Source organism: Lepisosteus oculatus, chromosome 13 (assembly GCF_040954835.1).
Source record: "Lepisosteus oculatus isolate fLepOcu1 chromosome 13, fLepOcu1.hap2, whole genome shotgun sequence".
NCBI lineage: Eukaryota > Metazoa > Chordata > Actinopteri > Semionotiformes > Lepisosteidae > Lepisosteus > Lepisosteus oculatus.
The window spans coordinates 22,386,973-22,403,583 of NC_090708.1; the positions used below are offsets into that span (position 1 = coordinate 22,386,973).

At 38.9% G+C, this 16,611-nt stretch overlaps 1 protein-coding gene across 2 annotated transcripts in view; it reads right to left on the bottom strand.

The window, feature by feature from the left end:
• Positions 1-14,889, bottom strand: part of tbl1x (transducin beta like 1 X-linked) — an 84,787-nt gene extending 69,898 nt beyond the window's left edge. Inside the window, exons 1-2 of one of the 2 annotated variants that reach the window (XM_015361688.2) lie at positions 14,763-14,889; positions 13,638-13,780 (exon numbers count right to left, since the gene is read on the bottom strand). The gene's annotated coding sequence lies outside the window, so the exon portion shown is untranslated. The remainder of the gene's footprint in view (positions 1-13,637; positions 13,781-14,762) is intronic. The other variant, XM_006637909.3, reaches the window with a different exon arrangement.
• Positions 14,890-16,611: the final 1,722 nt, after the last annotated feature.

Consider the following 16,611-nt stretch of genomic DNA (forward strand, 5'->3'; position numbering starts at 1 on the left):
GTTCCACTACAGATTACCCCTCTATTACTAATGGTTGATCCTCTTCTCATACATTAGTAATAAACAGAAAATCAACAACAGTGAAGAAGTCAATAAATGTCTTGTAAGTCGGGGGGAACAGTTCTTGGTTTGGTACATATTGCTAAATTTAAATCAGCTGTATATTTGATTTACAGGAAACACAGCTAGATATTTAGACCTCACAAGACAAAAAACTTATCTGAAGACAAATCTGACATGTTGCTGGTTACTGTTATTCTGAAACTGACACACAATTGCATGGCGTCTGTGTTAAATCTCAGGGCTTGAAGTACCTGTGCAGTGATTCACAGAATATCTGTATAAACATCACTGCTCAGCCTTGAGCTTCTATGAAGGAGAGAAATTAAGAAACAAGAATGTTCTTGTAAACAGACACTGTGAATGAATACCTAAAAATAGAAGGGATATGCTGAAGTATACTGTAAATCAGTCATGAACTTACAAGTTACTTTTACAGTAACCCAATGCCTAACTTAAAAAGGTTCCCCTGGAAACCTAAGCTGGCTTGTGTGCTCAAGAAGGTACACTAGGACAACTGCCGGACAGCAAGAGACTACAGGGCAGATTGTTCTGCTTGTTCCGAGAATTGAAACGCAACCCTTGTTGTAGCACGGTCTTGTTAATCCCAAACCACAGTGAATTGTTTAAATAATTAAAGACATCGGTCCGATTTGACAAGCAACAGGCAGCTTTAATACCTGCAGTTACTTGAGACACAATCTCCCACTGAGACTATTATACTTTCTCCCCTTGCACGTGATTATATAATTACCGACTGTATACAGAAATTTAGCCTGGAAGAGGTGGGACATCGCTAAAAAAATGTTAATGTTGCTAGTCTTCGAAAAAAGAATTTACAGTTGACTCATACACACTGTTTCAAATTATTAATGATAAACAGATGTGGGTACCAGGCTGAAACTTGCAAAAAGTCCCTTAGTATCACCCAGTCCTTTAAAGTGATGGAAAATCCTGCAGTCTCAGTGGTTGGTTTTGTGATTTTCAGAGCATGTCACAGATATTTTGTCAATTTACATAATTTTGTGAATGCAGAAAATATTCCTTTTCGCTGTCATTTCACATTGTTTCAAAATTACTGTCTTTACGAAAGTATATACTTACAAGAAAATGGCCTACTGAGGTAACTGTAATTTCATTATAGAATCAAGAAGCATGTCACTTCCAGGAAATTAGACACTAATTCCAAAATTAATTACAAAAGAAACTTCCAACAAAACTTGCAATCGGTACTACATAATGAATAGACTGAATTTAAAATATCTTAATAATTGTTAATGGTGTATCAGAAAGATTTATGACAGTGACTAAACATTTTAACATGACCAGCATTTAAAAAAAATACAAATTAGTTCAGTTACAGACAACAACAAAATAATACTGCAATGTACAACTATAATAATTTAACCCTCACTAATATGACACCCTTGATGAGCCATGTAGCCTGAGGTGTCAAGACAAACACAAAAGCTTTTCCTTCTTGGTATTCGTTTTTGTTTTTCATCCATCAACTCATTCTCTAACTGCTTCATCCAATCCACTTGTAAGGTAGCTGGGGAGTATTTCAGCAAGCAGCAGGCACAAGATGGGATACATCCTCATGACACACTCACAACAACAAAGCCAATTTTCGCAGAAGCCAATTAACCTACCAATATGTCTTTGGACCCAGAGGTAAGACACGTGAACACAAGGAAAACACACAAACTCCACACAGATAGCACCCCGGGAATTGAGCCCAGGTCCCCCAACACTGCAAGGCAGCAATGCTAACCAGTGCTCCTCTGTGCAGCTCCTTTTTGTTATTGTAGACACTTGCAAATATTTTCTTGATAATGATGATGTCGGATCCGACTCTCGGCGATTCTATAGGCCATCTCTCGCCACGCTTTCCGGTCTTGGACTTTCTCTTTCAGCTGTTCTATGCCTAAGCCAGTGTCTGTTTTGATGGTGTGAAACCACCGCGTTCTTTGGCGGCCTCGTCTTCTCGTTGCACTGACCCTTCCAAGCATCACTGCTTTCTCCAATGAATCTGATCGCATCACTCGACCAAAATAAGTGAGCCGGAGTCTGGTGATCTTTCCCTCAAGCGAAATGTCTGGCTTGATGTGCTCCAGAACCTCTTTATTGATGACCCTTGCTGCCATGGTATCTGTAACAGACTTCTCCAGCACCATAGCTCGAAAGCATCCATCCTCTTTCGGTCAGGTTTTTTCAGGGTCCAGCTTTCACACCCATACGTTGATATGAGGAACACAATAGCATGGACCAAATATTTTCTTACAACATGACAAATTCATATTACTGTACAACCTTTATTTCCAAGAGTACTTTAAAAGGTAAGCAAACCTTCCATTCCACATCGTACATCGTTAAACAACCTCTTTAGCAGCTTATTAAAGGAAGTTCTAGGTTTTTTTCTCTATAATCGATAAAATACTTTATAGCAGATTTACAATTCAAGTTAGGGATCAGTTTATATGGATCTACATTGCAAGTTACCAAGTAAAAGCACTGTATGGTGGCTATAATATATATTATATATATTCTAGATATTTGTTACATAATTAACAAAACAATTGTGTAGAAGACTACATGAAACCAAAATGTAATGGCTACATTTTGGACATGGAAAAATTAGAAATAAGTTATATACAAATTACCTCCTGTAAGTACTCTAGGGTTATGAGTATGGAGTTTAAGCTTTTGCTACAAACATGCAACCAATCTACAGTAGAGGCAGTATACGGTAAGTTACTACTAACACTGAATAATTCTATAAAATTATGCAAAAATGACAGACCATAAAGTTGAACACTATCTAAAATGTTGCTCTTAAGTCTCTCTTGTATGAGGACTTTCTATACCTAATAAAAATATTATATATCACACACATTTTAATATTTTGAATTTTAATGAGATATTTAAACATGACATTGCCAATAAACATTTCAAACATACAAATTTGTTACCAGATCTTTAGTCTGAACCTTTTCACTGCAATAGAATATATGACCCAACAACAGTTCGATAAAGCCATCAATATCTATTCTGAGCCTTTAGGAAGTGCTGTATTGAAGCACAAACAGTAAAGAGAGGTGAGAAACTTCAGCTTGCAATACTGAAGTAATCACTTCAACTTTCACTACAGTGAGAAAAGGGCAGTACCATCATTTCCCATTCTGCCTCACACTGAGCTTCCCACCACGACAGTGAAATATACTTACTAAGGAGAATTGGACCAATCTGTAATTTCAGCTATCTGTTTTGGGCATGTGAACACAGACAAGTGTCCCCTTTCAGGAAAACCTAATTTTCTAATTTCACCTTTCTATATTTTTATGTTTTATAAAAAACACATTAGTCCTTAGACCATTTATACTGGATAAATGAAGTATTGCAGCTGGAGCGTCTTTTAACTTTTATATTCTAGGTTTCATTTTAATTAATTTGTAACGGCTCAACTCATAATAAACAAATTTGGATCAAGTTTGAATCACGCTACCAAAAATCACAATAGTCAACGTTATCTGTAAAAAAGCATGCTGTTTGCACAAGAGTTTAAGATTAAAATACTGATAGCATGGAGATACAGTCAAGTAAAATTAGCAATGCCGCTAACACAAGCAAAAATAAACTAGCGAAACCATTCAACTGAAATGTAAACTGAAGTATTTTGCTGAGCCATCAGTAGTGTACAGTAGAGCTCATACAAAGTAGTGAGAGTAGAGCTCATACAAAATTACTTTAATGGTGGAGAGCACGGGAACTACAAATGGTTTTCTGTGAAACAGTTTTGTCATATCGGACCAGTTTAGAGTTCACCCCACTAAGAGCAGTCACCCTTTTCCTTTTAAGATAAACCTGCTTCAGTCTAGCCAGCCCTTAGGCCTTAAGCATCTGCTTTCCTTGTGACCTTAACTTGCTAATTTAAGACCCATAGTCCTTCCTGCTGCGAGGCGTATACAGGAAAGAGCTATTTCACAAAAATGTGGTAAACACAATGACAAAATCAGCAATCGCAGGTCTACACAGATCTGAGAATCTGAGCCAGCCGATCTGAGAAGTGTTTGCCACCCATCCCCCATCGCACAGAACAACCCCCACAGTCAGACATTTCAGATTATACCACTGCTTCAGCAGCACGACAGGAATCTTTAAAACTCAGAAGGAGTATGCCAAGACTTCTAAGCCTGCCTGTTTCCAAAGGCAGATATTATTATAAAGGCTAAAGCTCCTTTTAAAAAATACAGCTTTCACAGACACCTTAATGGAACACGGAAACATGTCTTGTTCATTTATTTGTCACGGCAGGTGAAACTTGCCATTCTGATAACAATCACAATATTTCATGCATATTAAAAATCAATCCAGAACTACATTTTAAAATTATATTTCAGTTTATAAGCTACACCTGATCGATACATGCATTTTTTTAATGTGGTGGTACACTGCTGCTTTCAATAGCACACTGCAAATAATGCTAATGCAATATATGCGGTTTGTATGTCATGCCAACACAATACAGGTACCTCAAAACCTTTGGAATTTTTTCAGTCTTGGACATAGTCAATAAAAAGCTCGGAAATAGCTCTGTGTGCAAAAAAATAAGCAGGGGAGGGGGAAGGGAGATTTCTGTAACAATATCAAAGAATAAAGCACAACATAAATATTGAAGAACACAAAGAATGAGCACAAGCGTAACGCTCAGATGAAAAGGGGAAACAGGAAAATTGTGTTAACAAAAACACAAAGTCTATGATATATAGACAAAAAAAATCGTAATAAATGGGGCATTCAAAACAAATCAGCTTCAAAACTCTATATTCAACTATGCATGGAAAGGAAAGTCATAAACCCAGTCTGTGCAATTAGTGACATTTAAGTTTAAACAAAACAGTTCTAGCCTGAACTCCAAACTGAAAACTTATAACTGTAAGGGAAGAACAAAATGTTCAGTTTTCTCCATAAACAAGGCCTGTGTTGCAGTCCGCACAGAAAATTCAAGGTGACAACAGTGTGAGCAAACTGAAACATGAGTCATGAGCTACAGCACAGGCAGGAAAGGTCACGGTCGTCACAGAACCCAGGAATCCAATGAAACGCAGTTAAATATTACAAACGGCTATGAAACCCTTAACACACATAAAACTGTCCACTAACGCATAAAGCTGTATTTGAATGTGCAATACGACAAGACCTAGAATTTCTGTGCAGGCTTTAACATCCCACGGTTTCCAGAAAATAATGTATAAACAGATTAAAAGTGCCGTAATAATGCAGGCCTTTGACCTGAGGGGAAATCGGTATGCAAATAAGAAACAGTCGATTTCTAAAAATTAATTTATGAAAAAAACTCCAGTGTGTAAAAAACAGAAATTGAAAAATTCCATATGTAACTTTTTCATTGCATCTCTGCCGTGATGCTGAATAAAACATTGTGCCTGCTTCTTCTTATTATTGTTGTTGTCTTTCACACTCCGAGACGGGTCATGTTTAGGGTTAGTCATCCATGTCACAGTTACCAGCGTAGAATGATGTAAAACCACATATTCAGGTCAGCAGCGACCACTTGTGAGTAACGCAGACGAGAGATAGCCACGCCAGCTCCAGTACTGGAACAGCACATCCTATTTCTGTTAACAGCATGTTGATAGTGTGAATGACACACAAATGCTGTAGGAATGGTGTGGAGCGACACAGAGACAGCTGCTCTCACCATCCTTAGAACCAACACTTCAGTCCAAACAAGTCTGGAGGGGAAGCATCTGCAACAAAAACATCTTCTACAATATTTCGATGAGGCTTCTTCCCAACAGTATTGCATAGAACCAGTATGGACATAAACAAGCTAAAAAGAGTCATCCTTTCAGACTGCTGTTCTGGCACCTTGCACACGTGTCATTGTGACTCCTGGTTAAGCCTTGCTCGAAATGCAGAGTGAAAACTGCACCACGGTGGGTGGAACTCACTCATGACAATGACTATATGTTTCAAGAGCAGCCAGTTAATTAGCACGCAATCTTAGAAGTCCTAAACCAGAGTCAGATTTGGAATATGAGCCAATATAAAATCAAGACTTTACATTACCAGCCAGGGTCTTTTACTTTGCAGATCCTTCATTATCCCATCCTAAATGTGAGGGTGCAAGACTGGGGTCAAGGTTTTGTAAAACGTCGTGTAGCTTCCATGTGCTGACCAGCCCCTTCCACATGCAGGGAATGCAGCTCACCCTGCCCCTGCTGGGATTCCATCCTACTTGATCGCAGGCTCTGAGCACACACAGCGCCCCTCTCGGTGCAGTGGGTAACTGCGCCACACCAAAAGCTGCGGTAGAGATCTACATGCTCTAGATCTCAGGGGGGGGGTGGACATCACTCCGGTAACCGGCTCAGGCAGGAGCCCTGTGATTCACGCTTACTATCCTCCAAAGATTAACTATGGACAACCCTTCAAAGTAAATTGTGCAGGAAATGCAGTTGATAAATAATAAAAACCTTGTGACTGCACATCTACAATCCATCATTATGCCTGGAAAAGAGAAAAATTAATGTACGAATTTACTCTGTTTAGGCTAATTGCCAGAGGATCATGAAAAGTCTGACGATTTTGATGTCTCTCAATACTGTCTGAAACCAAGGAATCGGAGTCACTGTTGCTGTCCCTGCCATTTGCATTGACACCAATAATCATCTTTTCAATTCTCTCAACTGGACCACTTCCCTGCTAAACACACTCGTAAGACTGCCAGCAACTGAGCCAACCACTGGCTCGTTCTATTACAGAGTCCCCACACGCAAGTTATTTTATTGATCTCAAATGATTTTTTCTCGTACCAAAGACCAAACGCCTGTCAATCCCACAGGCACACAGGGCAAAATAATTAAATGATCAAATTAGTTTCAAACTCCTCTACAAAAAGCTGTTGTACGGTGGTCCAGTGTACAAATATACATTTTTCCCCCATGAGACAAATATCTGAATTGGAGATTAATACAATGTGATCACGTCTCTCTTCCCATTATACCAAATTCAACATGGTTGACGCCTTAATATTGAAAGGAACGTGTTTTTCCCCCCATCTTTATGCCTAATGAAAGAAATTAATACTGTTCACTTATTTGACTCCATCCAAGATATCAGTTACTAAAATGTCCACATAAATTAGATGTACTTTTTTCTCTCGAGAACTAGAGTACCCGTTCTCAAAAACTGAAATTCCACCAAGAAAAAGCAGAATGCGGTTGCATTGAAATGTAGAAGGGATTACAAGTATCCAGTTGCAATGTGACCTAGAGCAACTCTCTCAACAGATCCATCCGGAACACACTTTACAACACATCTTTAAGTCTGAGGATGCATTCTGTTTAAGCCCACTTTATAAATAAATGCATTTAAGGTATCATCTGAAAAAAACTGAGCTTTGAAAAGACAGTAAAATAACATATACTCAAGTTAAAGCTTTCAAGCCAAAAAAGAAAAAGCTGCTTGAATTTGCCAATTATTCTAAAGTCGTTTGACAACTGTGGAATAAAAATAGGCTATTGTTAACACCCTTGTCATGAATCTGAATTTCCATCTACAAAAAAAGCCTTTAGGCAAAATGTGCCTTAAAAACAAAATAATATAGCACTTGCCTATCTATCATACTTTTTGGTGCATCCACAATAAGACTGATGAACAAACAGGCTTATGAGAAAAGTTCATTTCAAATATTAACATTGACCAAACACTTTTTAAAATTACTTTTAAAAAGTACACTACAGAAAGTTTAAAAGTTTAAGTCCTTGACAATTTTCAGTATATACAAAGTAAAGTATAGACTGACACTGGCCAGCTATGAGCAAGAGATCTGTGAAGGCAGCCTGAGCCTGGTCAAGCCCTCTAGGGCTCGGTTAGGCTTGAAATCACTCAGCTTTGCAACACAACAGCAACCAGTAACTGGTTAGGTATTGGTTAGGTCTGCAAGTCTTTACTCGGCTACATTAGTGTTTGCTCATCTCTACTCACTGCAATGAGGACATGCAGTGGATGACATAAGACATACATACATACCATCATCTCTTTTATGCTAAAATTAATGCTTATCTAATTATCAATGGAATTGATAGTATTTTGGTAGGAAAAAAATATATTTTCAGATCAGGGAGAGCTCCTGGGAAAAGGTGTTAGAAGGTGCTGGAAGAGGTGTTAATGGGGCCAGCAAGAGGCGCTCACCCTGCGGTCCATGCGGGTCCTAATGCCCCAGTAAAGTGACGGGGACACTATGCTGTAAACAGGCACCGAGGTCCTGACTCTCTGTGGTCATAAAAAATCCCAACGCATTTCTCGAAAAGAGTAGGGGTGTAACCCCAGTGTCCTTGGCCAAATTTCCCATTGGCCCTTATCAATCATGGCCTCCTAATAATCCTCCTCTATGAATTGGCTATATTACTCTGCTCTCCTCCCCACTGATAGCTGATGTGTGGTTCCCATTACCTGTAAAGCGACTTTGAGTGGAGTGTCCAGAAAAGCGCTATATAAGCGTAAGCAATTATTATTATTAAAAGAAGAATACAAAAAGAAGATAGAAAAGCTTCTAAATTGGAATAATAACTGTCCCAGAAGAGACAGATTGTAGCCCAGAAATCAGAAGACAATAGTTTCTGTACCCTTATTTTAACATGAAAAGTGCAAAACATTAAAAACCCTACAAATTATTTGACTATTAAACTGAGGTGTCACTGATTTCCAAATTGCAGCCTTAAACTCAAAATTATAGTTATGGATTTTGAGGTGAATTTAGTCTCCATGATGCTCTAGTGTTTTCATAGATCCTAAGTGCTTTCATGATTCAGGTGGTTGATTTTGGCCCGTTCGCACACAACAGCCAAGTGGTATGCCTCAGTTCCACTGCTGACCTTTAGCAGAACCCTGGAGGCTGCTAAGACTAAGGGTTTCCAGTGCCACTGAGCTTCACCCACAGGGACTACAGAGACAGCAAAGTAAAGCCCCAACTTCCTGGTCATTTCACATGTTCGTAAGAGTGGGTTTGTCAACTCTGGCATCCTGGCTAAATTCCACCTTAGGCTTACATCAGTCCTCCAGAAAATCTACCCTTAATTCAAGGGATGAAGTAATTTCTCTCTTCTCCAGCTTTGGGGCTGCTGATTAATAATGGGTGCATATGAAGGAAGTGCCCCCCCACCACCACCACAACCACAAGTAAGCCCTCTGGGATATCTGGGATTAAAAACAGCAATTATTCTTCTTGCATGTTGTTTCATCAGGTTTCCCAAGCTTGTGTAAGGTGTGAAATACTTCATCAAAAAATGCCAGTCATGGAAACCTTTAATTAGCTTTTCTATAGTGTTTTAAGAGTTTTTCACGGGAGTGCAAAATACCAATCACAAGACAGTACCAACCACAGAACACGGCAAAAACAACACTGATTGTGCATAAAATGTATACCATTTCTTTACAAGTTTCTATGCCTAATCCTAAATGTGTAACATGCAGTTTTATATTAACCATTAGTAAAAAATAATACTGAAGAACAAGGTAAGGAAGAAAATGTGAATAAATAAAATAAGGGACTCATTTCTCCGTCTAGAAAATGGATATATTTGGTTACCCAAAATCACAATTAACTTGGCACAGCTCAAATTATATTAATCTGTGCGTGTCTAGGAGATCCTTAAACTCTCTCTCTGTTTAACTCTTAACAGAACACACTCAATGGAAAACCTGGGTACAAGCGGGACGAAGTATAATGAAAACAGGGGCTTCCAAAACCTTGCAAAGGGCATTTCATGCGTCACTTCAGTAAATAAAATCCCAGCATGCTTTTGGTCATGTACAAAAATACTAGAGGGGCCTGGTTACCTATAATTACAAACCTCAGTGACTCTGAATGACAGGTTGATGTTTCACACATAACACTGTTTAAAATGATGTCAACATACACCCCACAAGGGAGCGCATGGGCCAGGATGGCGATGTCCCTGCATTAATACAAAGTGCAAGACAGGCGAGCTATTGCAGATCATTTAGCTACAAATTTCAGCCTTGGATGCAAGTAGCCATTTTAATTAAAAATAGTCCACAGAGAACTCCACTGAGCAAAAACCATAGTCATGCTGCAGTGTGCCCAATAGTTTGAAAAGCTAGACACTGACACTGATGTTATTTGTATGTCATGGCCTTCACATTCACCAGATCTGAATTCATTTAAGCACTGATGGGATATTATGGAACGATTACCAAGACAGAGCTTTCCACCTCCATCAACAATGAATGACCTGATTTACTTTTTTGTGGAACACTGCAGAATTCCAGATGCCGGGAGAGTCTATGCCACTATTCATACAGGCTATGGAACATCCACGTTTTGGCGCACTACCTGCACATTGATATAAATATTCCATGGTCTACCCCTAGATTTCCACCGAGGCTTTCATAAGTTACACCCAGTATATTAATTAGCTGACACTTTCTTACTTCTCTTAAGTCATGTCCTAAATCAGTGCGAGACACATATAAAAGGTCTGACAGTTACATAAGGTTGTTACGATGACATAAACTCCTAAGACTCTCATGAGCATTGAACTCTACAACAGTAGGAGGCCAGCCCTTTGGCATAGGGGGATTTCTGGCCATGTTGGAGAGCACTTCATGACTTTGGGCTGCAAGTATGTCTTAGAGACTTAGCAGAAAATAAATCTTTTCTTAAAAGCTAATCATTGGAAAGTAATGGAGTTACAACATCATCCAAATTATTAGGTCTATCCCTCTGCTTAGAAATACGTAGTATGAGAGCAATTTTACAGATACTCAAGAGTGATTATATTACAACAGAAAAATCACAAATGTGATATTGACATAAATTAATGACAACTCTAGGGTAAAAAATAAAAATATGTAGTCAAATATTACATATGACAAATTCTTTTAGGTTACACTGTCTGCTCCTAATGCCTGAGAAAATTTCCTTATATGCAATACCAAGAAATAATGATACATTTTAACAGCTACTTGCATTTGATTTGAGCAACACATACTTTATCAAAGTAAAATCCACTCAGAGAAAACAATGGATCCAAATGCAGAGCTGCAGCTGTTTATATGGTTGGAAATAAACCATTTTTGAGTTTTCATTAGGCTTCTCTCCACACTCAACCACAATTATCCGATATGGAACATCCACACTACTTCTACAGACAATTAAGAAACAGACACTAGATAGAGTCTGAATGACCAGGGCATAATGAGCAACACTGCCTTCAGAATCTCTTGGAACTAGAGTTTCAGCACATTCAACCAATACTGATATTTCTTCGTGATGCCACTGTACCTTTAAAGTGGGCAACTCAAATGAGAACAAACTGTCCTTTACAATGACCTGCAGAAGACCCATTTCTACAAGTGAGCACTGTGCTTGGTTACTTCACTGAGTGAAATAACCTGCAAAGAGATCCAACAGCAATGGCCTGCAACCTCCTAGTTACAAGAGCAGAGACCTAACCACTCCTCCAAACTGCTGGTTGATCCTCACTTTCAAAGCATGTCAAATTAATCATTAAAATAAGTACAGCCCTTTACTCCTGGTATATAAAACAGCCCCAAACCTTTGTCCAAGGTTAATCTTGCAACATCCAGTACAGTTAGTACAATAGAAGATTCCTGTCTTCTTGACAGTCTTTTCAACATTTCAGGTTCTATTACAAACAAAATTATAGTTTCTGTTGCTGCACAGTAAGGAGGAAACATGCTCTTCCTTACAGATATGCAGATAACTTGATAATGTAATGCAAATATTATGTAACTGGCATAACTAAGTCACCCCCTCCCCCCACCACACACACACCATAATGAGTGAACATGTTTCTATGGATTTGTGGTGTATTTCTACTGCACTTAGTATTACAACACCATGATACACTGGCCTTTTTACTCCTTCAAGGAAGTTTCACATTTGTACAATCAAGCTGTTTCACTGAGCAATTGAAATTCAAACAAGCAAAATGATGTATGGCTCTCTATATCCATAAAGCAGCCATCCTCCCCGTTATCTCCATTACTCAACAATAATTGCCAACAAACCCACACATTTTCCAGACAATGCTAAGAAATAAAAAAAAACACTAAAATGTAGTTCTGTAGAGAATATAACAGGTTTTGAATTTTGCCCTAAGCCCTCCACCTGGACTATATTGTTGTTGTTCAACAGGAGGCCAGTGAAGAATTGATTCATAGAGCTTCAACACACAGAAATACAAATTCTCTCTGCCACCCACATGTTGCTGTAGTTTAACAGCAGAAAAGTGACTGGAATGACCACCCCTCCGATCTGCCTTCAGTAATAACCACCTGATTTATTCAGGAGAGCTCAGGATGTTGTAAACAGATATGTACAACACAGGAGAAACTCTGAAAAGCCCCCCAAAATAGGCAAATTGAAGTTGTTACAACTTTAACCCACATTGAGTTATTACTTAATTACTATGAAATCTTCACATGGAAAATGAAATAGGCGTACTATATTTTCTAAAAGGCCGCAAGGCTTATGTGTGGTAATATTGTTTTTGAGAATCACATCGTACTGGATAAAAAATAAACATCCTTATCCATAACTAAAAAACCTAGGTGACTTAACTGTTTACTCAAATTTAATTTCCATGATTTATAATTTTTCAAACAACTTTCCACACTGTAACCAGCATCACATCCTTCTGCCTGTGTCCAACAGGTGATCACAAACAGAATATGGATCACTGCAGGCTGAGGTACATTAGCTGGCACTGCTCCATGTCTTAAGGGTGGCATTGTGACTTTTCTTCACTTAGTGCACCATCAATGTGTAGCTATTGAGCTTACATCAGAAGTTGCATTGTTATAATACACTTATGAGCAGGATTATAGGCTCAACATTTCCTAAATTAGATACAAAGCAGACAGAAAAGGCCTTGGTAGCCAGCAGTCAGACAATTTCTGAAGAAAGTTGGAGGAATTTGGTTGCTTTATTTAACAATCCACCAGCTAACAAAATACTTCTAAAAAGACACGGTCTGCTGGTACAATTCTACATGCCGCCCATCCCCCCCACTTACTTCTGAAGTCTGGCCATCTGCATGGCTTAGTTCTGTACCTTCCTATCTGGAAAGATTTGTTTTTAAAAAATAGAAGTGCAGGAAAGAATCACAACATTCAGCACTTTTAAAAGCTATCAAAACCAAGGTGACAATATTTTGGCTCAAACGCTCACGACTCCATATTAAACACATTAACAGCACAGTTCAAGAGGTTACACGTTTAGTTTCCACAAGGCAAAACAAACTAGGTCTCCAGTTTTACTCACATCAACTGCTGCTCTTTAAAAGCCACACTAACCCCGTAAAGGAGAACAAATGAAGTACAGTGTGATTAACCTAGACACACCAGATCAACTATTTTTAAAGCAAGCACACATCGCCGAAAAAGTAATGCAAAAACAAGGAAATTTTAAGACGATGTTGCAATTGTACAGCACCGCATAAAAGACAACTTAAAACAATCATTTGAAACTTCACAATTTGCGGTATATCAAGAGTTGATTTTACCTTAATACGAGTGTGTGCGCGCCGACGACAGAGCTTTCACTTCCACAAGGAAAGAGATTCCAACTTCAGGGAGGAAATGCGGACTTTTCTTCACATAATATTCGCTACAACTCAGCAGAAGGCTCCCGTGTGTCCTTTGCACCCTGTAATCCGCAAACCCCAGAGAAACCCGAAATAAATATGTCGTATACACCAAGGGCAGACAAGCCAGAGGGTAAAGTTTGGAGTGGAATGAAGTCAGGAGGTGCCGCTAACTATTTCATTAGCAGTTACTGTGTCTGCGTTGTAAGAGAAGCTACAGGAGACAGCGGCAACCACTCGCAGACCAAGAGAGAGAGCCACTTTTGAGACGAGAGCCACAGCCAGTGACCTACAAGGGAAAAATCAGCGAGTGACCTTAAACCCGCTTTCACAGAGCATTATTTCCACATGGGAAAAAATATTAGAAGACACATTTTACATTGTGGATCAGCTAAAGACTGAAACAATTAGCGCAGCATCCCTGACAACACACATTGCTGTATAATGGTCACGCAGAGGACTGGTGTGCTTGTTTAGACGCGAAGTATCATAGACTAAAGCCACTTTGTTTTTAATATGAACACAGATTTTTAATTTTCAGAAAAAAACTTACAAGGTAAGTCTAAGTAAAACTGAAACTATGCCAGGTTTTGAAAAAAAATCGAATTTTAAGACTTACAACACCTCATTTTTGGTTTTTCTCAGATATACTAAGAGTTTCTAAAAATATAATTCAGTATAAACTAATATTATGTGGTTTGATTTTTTTATAGGTCTACTCTCGATTATGTAGGCTGTACCTTGCCTTCAAAAGCAACATGGGAACGGTTATTCATTTCTGCAAATGACCTGAACATAAGAATAACTATCACAAAACACATACATAGATTGCTACCCCCAAATAAATTCAAGGTAAACAGCGTTTGTACGTTTTGGAATATGAATCAGCATTAATGATAAGCAATTATTTTTCGCTCTTTGAGTGTTTTTCGTTATGTAACTCAGTCGTTTTACTCATATTTCAAACAGACTCCGAAATATAGTCACATTTACTGGAAGAAAATAAATCCTAAGTACAACCTTTACTACATCATGCAACGTTACCTTGCATTGGGTCCATGTGCTAGATCGGTATCCCTTCCCCCCACGCGGCCGTGTGCTTTGTGAGCTCGTTTTTTTCGCCTGCACGGTCACATTGTGGTTGATTAATTCTCCTTTCGCCTTGCTCAGTCATTCAGATTTGGAAAGTAAATAACAAGTTGACATCATTACAGCTCTGCATTAGTGTGACACATTCCTTTGGTTACCCAGCCCTTTCGAGTATCCGCGCACTCAAAAAGCAGGCCTGGGAGTACTGTAGTTAAAAAAAGGAAAATGCACTGCCTGTTTATTTAAGCGTTTGAGCACAAGGAACCATTTCAGGTCACAGTCTGCGTGTTCTTAAAAGAAACTCAAAAATATAATGCATCATTTGAGATGATCACGCAAAGAGTTCCGTCTATGACATAATACTACTGCTACCACCAATAATTAATACAAATGATATACATTCATTAGCTTTTTTCCCAGCGGTAAACAATAGCACACACGTGGTACACTTTAACATACATAAAAATCCCAACAATTTGACAATTATACTGTCATCAACACAGAACAGTGTTTATATTGTTTATGCGGAAAATCAATTCTAGGGTCATTGTAAAGACACCATGGCTATTTGATAAAGGTCGTGTCTGAGAGCAATATAAAACCTTTGTCTCATGCATATGTAAGATAATATTAAATACTCAGACAATTATAAACAACTTATCCCCCACAAGCATACATTTATCTCAGTCATATTTAATACAAGCTCTGGTAATAAAAATATGTCAGCACCAGGTGACAGTCCTGTGTTGTCTGGAAGACTGAATTATTACATTAATTGCACGTTTAATTCCTCATTTGTATTAGCAAAGTTTGCAATTTATCATTAAAATCAATTAACTACCATTTAAAACTCAGCTGATTCAGATGTTTATGCACAATTTGCATTTACATGGAAACTGCCCTTTTGACACACAAATTGTGTCAGAAATGCTGTGGCACTATTGACTGGATTACGTATTTTTAAAAATGATGGAACCTATATATTACTGCTTCCATCTTTAAACCAGGAGGAGCAACTGGTTCGCCATGGGATTTTTCATGCTTGAACTGTAGATCATAGACTCACGAAAAACTTCCAGGTAGCTAAAGCTCTGTTTCTGCTGAAGTGTTTAGCTCATGCACAACACCTGCTGCGTGCACATAATGGCCAGAGGGTTATCCAGAGGGAAACCTCAAAACGGTCCTGGGGCCTGAAGCATCCAGAAGAGAACAGTGAGATGTGGTGTTCTGTAACTACTGCTGCCTGTGCTGTTAATGCGATCAGTAAAGAACAGGCTTCCAGCATCAAGTAACCTTAATAGTTTAGGCCAGCAGCCATATCACCCTGCAACTCTCAACTAGCAACCCACTGAAGCTAGGCAGGTGTGAATCTGGTTAGTACCTGGATGGGAGACCTCCTGGGAAAAACTAAGGTTGCTGCTGGAAGAGGTGTTAGTGGGACCTGTAGGGGGTGCTCACCCTGCAGTTCGTGTATGTCTTAGTGCCCCCAATATAGTAATGGGGCCACTTTACTGTAAAAAGGTGCAGTCCTTCAGATGAGATACAAACCCAAGTTCCTGTGGTCAGAATCCCAGGGTGTATCTCAAAAAGAGTAGGGGTGTTACCCTGGGGACCTTGCCTTTACCAACCATGGTCTCCTAATATTCCCCATCTATGAATTGGCTTCATTACTCTTGTTCTTCTCCCCACTGATAGCTCATGTGTCGGGAGTGTACTGGCACATCATCCAGGTGAATGGTGGTGGATGGTAGTCACCATTATGTGTAAAGTGCTTTGAGTGGAATGTCCAGAAAAATGCTATATA